Source organism: Ornithorhynchus anatinus, chromosome 7 (assembly GCF_004115215.2).
Source record: "Ornithorhynchus anatinus isolate Pmale09 chromosome 7, mOrnAna1.pri.v4, whole genome shotgun sequence".
NCBI classification, from domain to species: Eukaryota; Metazoa; Chordata; class Mammalia; order Monotremata; family Ornithorhynchidae; genus Ornithorhynchus; species Ornithorhynchus anatinus.
This window is the reverse complement of record NC_041734.1, coordinates 55639410-55643807: the sequence shown is the minus strand read 5'-3', so window position 1 is coordinate 55643807 and position 4398 is coordinate 55639410. Positions and strand designations below refer to the sequence as shown.

Genomic DNA, 4398 nt, shown 5'->3' with positions numbered 1-4398 from the left:
CTTGAATGTACAAGTGCTCGGAAGAGCAGTCAGAACAGTGCTTGACTCATGGTAAGCTCTTAACGAACACGATAATAATAATAATTATTAGCATGTTTCCCTTTCTCCCCACACTCTCCCCAAGACTCCGGTGTTCTCTTGGGCAATTTTTGCTAATCTTTTTGTGGGTGTCATTGTTCCTTTCATTCTGATATTCAGCCCTTCCTCAAAGCCAAGCTTTGGATATTATGTTTGCCTAAGAATCAGCTGTCCTTAATTAAGAATGGTTGCCTTTACAGTGCTCTTATTAGCCATAAAGTAGTTGAGATGTTGAGTATTCATTTAACCATTTGCATTAGGAGAAGCAGTGTGGCTCAGTGGCAAGAGCCTGGGCTTGGGAGTCAGAGGTCATGGGTTCTAATCCCAGCTCCGCCGCTTGTCAGCTGTGTGAACTTGGGCAAGTCACTTCACTTCTCTGGGCCTCAGTTCCCTCATCCATAAAACGGGGAGAAAGATTGTGAGCCCTACTTGGGACAACCTGATGACCTTGTATCTACCCCAGCGCTTAGAACAGTGCTTGGCACATAGTAAGCACTTAACAAATATCAACATTATTATTATTATTATCACAAACTTTGCCTCCCAGATGTGGTATGTGAATCATAAAAATGAAACTTGAATTAAAAAAAACAACTTTTTTTTACCTGAGTTATTCCTTCTCGTCCCCTACCTTCAACCTCTGGTAATCATCTCCCAAAGTACTGTATAAACATTTTTAAAAACCCCAAAAATGCCGACCGTAATTAGGAAGTAATGAATTTGCTATCAGATTCCACAAGAGGGAGCTTGTGTCCCTTGAAAAGGAATTGAATTCTCGCAGTCACCAACTAGATTTTTGACATCTGGACAAGAAACAGAAATATAGTTAGGGATGGTATTTATTAAGGCCCTGCTATGTGCCGGTATAACGAATATCATCACAAGGACAAGCTTCAAAGGGAAAATTCTAATTATCTTTAGGGAGGTGGCACGGCCTGGGAGTTGAGAGATCGGATTTCTAGTCCAACTCTGCCTGCTAACCCTCTGGGTAAACTAGGAAAAAGTCACTCAACCCTCTGGAGCGTCAATTTCTGCATCTGAAAAATGAAGATCATAATATATGTTTCTTCTTACCTCCTAGATGTTGTAAGAATAAAATTAGATCTTTGGGATGAAAGCAATTTGAAAAAACAAAATCACACACAAATGAAAAGTATGATTATTGTGTGCAAATAGACATTTACACAGTAATCAAGGAAATGTGTTTAGGTTTGAATTTTAAATACTGTTGCCAACTTGTTGCCAACTCAGTTTAGCCGATCTGTACAAGAATTCTTAGAATGTTTCCAAAAAACTTTCCAGCAGAGGAGCCTCAAGGGAGGACAGGCAAAAAGCTACCATCAGCTCACTCAGGATACTGAGAAGCAATGGACAGATGTCACCAAGGTGGCTGAAGGGGTGGGGAGCCCAGGCCCCCTGCTCTGCTTTCAGCCAAAGCTTCAAGTGCAGAGGATGGTGAATTAATGATGGCATTTACTTGGCAGTTAACACTGTGTTAAGCTCTATAGTTGGTGCAAGATAATCGAATCAGAACAATCCTTGCTCCACATGAGGCTCACAGTCTAAGAGGGAAAAATTGTATCTCCATTTTACAAATGAAGCAATTGAGGCATAGAGAATTTCAGTAACTTGCCCAAAATTACACAGCAGACAAGTGGTGTCCTTGGGTTTAGAATTCGGGTTTCCTGCCTTCCATTACCAGGCTCATTCCACTAGGCCTTGCTGCTGTGTTGAATTTTGACTTATTTCTGTGAAATTCTGAAAGATCCCTGTGTATTTCTTCTCTGTGTACCCTTCATCCTAGTTCATACTGAAAGCCTCTATGGGCTATACTCACAGTGCCTGAATCAATGGTAATGTTTTCTCCCAGTGTCAATCAATCAATCAATCACATTTATTGAGTACTTACTGTATGAAGAGTTCTTGGGAGAGTACAATATAACAATATAACAAGTGCTTAGTACAGTGCTCTGGACACAGTAAGTGCTCAATAAATACGAATGAATTTATAACAGATTTGATAGAAATATTACCTGCCCACAATGAGTTTAGAGTCTAGAGGGGAATACAGATATTTATACAAATAAATGAATTACAGATGTGTATATAAATGCTTCGGGACTGAGGGGTGAATAAAGGGGTGTAGCAGGAGATCAGTGGAGTAGAGGAGTGATAGAAACTAGGCAGTGGAAGCTTCATCAGAAACATCCACATGGTCACTGAATTCTGGGAGGATCAATATAGGGATGGAGAAAGAGAAAAGGATCGAAATGGTTCAAAAGTTGGAAGTGGGACCTGGGGGGTGGTAGATGACCGTTAGTAGAATCTGGAGTGGGTGGAAGAGGTGGATGATATGGGTTTCAGAGGAAGGGAAAGAGAGGGTTGGGGGAGGAGGAACGATGCAAAAGCAACAATGGGGAGTGCGAAGGAAGCCAACTCCTCCACCTTTCCCAGTCAGACCAGGAGAGTGGGAGAAGATGAGGCCCCCTCTAGATAGAGTAGCAGGGGATAGAGCAGCGTTAGTGGGGAGAGCCAGATTTCAGTGATGGTAAGGAGGAGGAGGGTCCAGATCAGGAGCGTGTCAATGATGAAAGAAAACTCATAATGGAGTGAGGAGTGCACAGCCGCGCTCAACTGAGGCTGTGTGGGGGGCGAGAAGGGTGGAGCGAGGGGTGGTGAGGGCTTGGATGGGAGTGAGCTGATGGGGGGCAGGCAGTGTCGGGGGAGGGGGATGGGGGCTGTGGTGGAACAGAATAATAGGGATGGTTTGGGGGAGGAAAGTGGTGGGGGGGAGGGGTTGGATGGAGGGAAATAGGGAGGGTGCTAGGAAGGGAGAATGAGGATGGGGGGATTGGCGGGAGGGGACTGAGAGGACATGGTGAGAGAAGTTTAAGGGTTATAGGTGAGGATGTCATCAGCAATAACTGTTTAATCCAGTAGTTCCGTGATTAAATTGCTACCCGAATGTGGGATATTGAGCCCTTTAGAGTGAAAAGGCAAATGTTTAGGAGTAAACAGAGGGCTTGGATGATGTAAAGGCAGGCAGCTGTTGATATGTAAAAATTTGGGAGTTGTCATCAGGGTGTCAGACAGCCACACCTGTTCTTTGTTCTCCACTGTGGATTCGGCGGGACTGCAGGGACAGGGAAGATTAAAGAAAAGAGGCTTCTCTATCGTACCAATGTGGGAGCAAAATCTCTCCCACATTGGTAGGATGGTAGGAGGTGAGTGGTTCTGATGTAAGATGGTCTGGGTCAGTTGAGGCAGCTGGGCAGAGAGAGATCTTAGTGCAGTGAGACAAAATATAAATGCCTAAGAAATATCAGTAACGATAATTGTTTGTCGCTGTAATAGCAGTATTTTTTCCTCCTATTACCACATTTTCCCCTGCAATAATCAAAATACACTGGCCTAGCATAAAGAGCATAGGCTTGGGTGTCAGAGGACTGGTTTCTAAAGTGGGTTCTGCCACTTGCCTTCTATGTGATCTTGGGCAAGTCACAACTTCTCTGGGCCTCAGTTTCCTCATTTGTTAAATGGGGATTAAATACCTGTTTTCTCTCCCCTTTAGACTGAGAGTCCCAAGTAGATCAGGGACTGTGTTGGACATAATTATCTTCTACCTATCCCAGAGCATAGTACTAGGCTCCCATTGTTGGGTAGGGATTGTCTCTATCTGTTGCCGAATTGTACTTTTCCAAGCGCTTAGTACAGTACAGCTCAATAAATGTGATTGAATGAATTAATTAATGTGATGTTCATTTAACAAATACCACAATTATCATTATTTACCTTGAACTAAAAGCCAGGACCCTATCAGGGTCACATCTGGAGAGTTTCCAGTACTCTATCAGTTTCGGCTATGGAAGGGAGAGTCAAGCAGAGGTCTGTCCATTCCATTCCTAGCTTAGGCAGTGGCTAGCGAGTGGAAGGCAACCTGCTACCAATCAAAACTCACCCGTGCTGGGCAGCTGCAGCATGGGAGAGAGTCAAGGGCCGAGACTCCAGTTTACTGCGCGGACGAAAGCAATGGTAAGCCACTTCCATATTTTTACCAAGAAAACTCTATGGATCCACTACCAGAATGATTGCAGATGAAGAGCAGGGCATTGTGGAAGAGATGTGTCCACAGTGTCAATAAGGGTCGGAAACAACTCGACGGCATAAAGCAAGACAAACCAGGAATTTCCACCTTGAAGTATTGCTAATCTGTTTGGTCCCACGAGACTTTGGGCATGAAAGAGTTTGTTTCCAGTATGATTGTCCCAATCGTTTTTTCTTAGTAACAGTAAAAGCAGCAGAAGCAAAGCACTTCTCTCC

At 43.8% G+C, this 4398-nt stretch overlaps 1 non-coding gene across 1 annotated transcript; it reads left to right on the top strand.

Moving 5' to 3' along the window:
- The first annotated feature begins 3888 nt into the window (after positions 1-3888).
- LOC114813515 lies at positions 3889-4026 on the top strand. Its single transcript, XR_003761232.1, has one exon. It is a non-coding gene; the product is annotated as a small nucleolar RNA SNORA7 (small nucleolar RNA).
- The last annotated feature ends 372 nt before the right edge of the window (positions 4027-4398 follow it).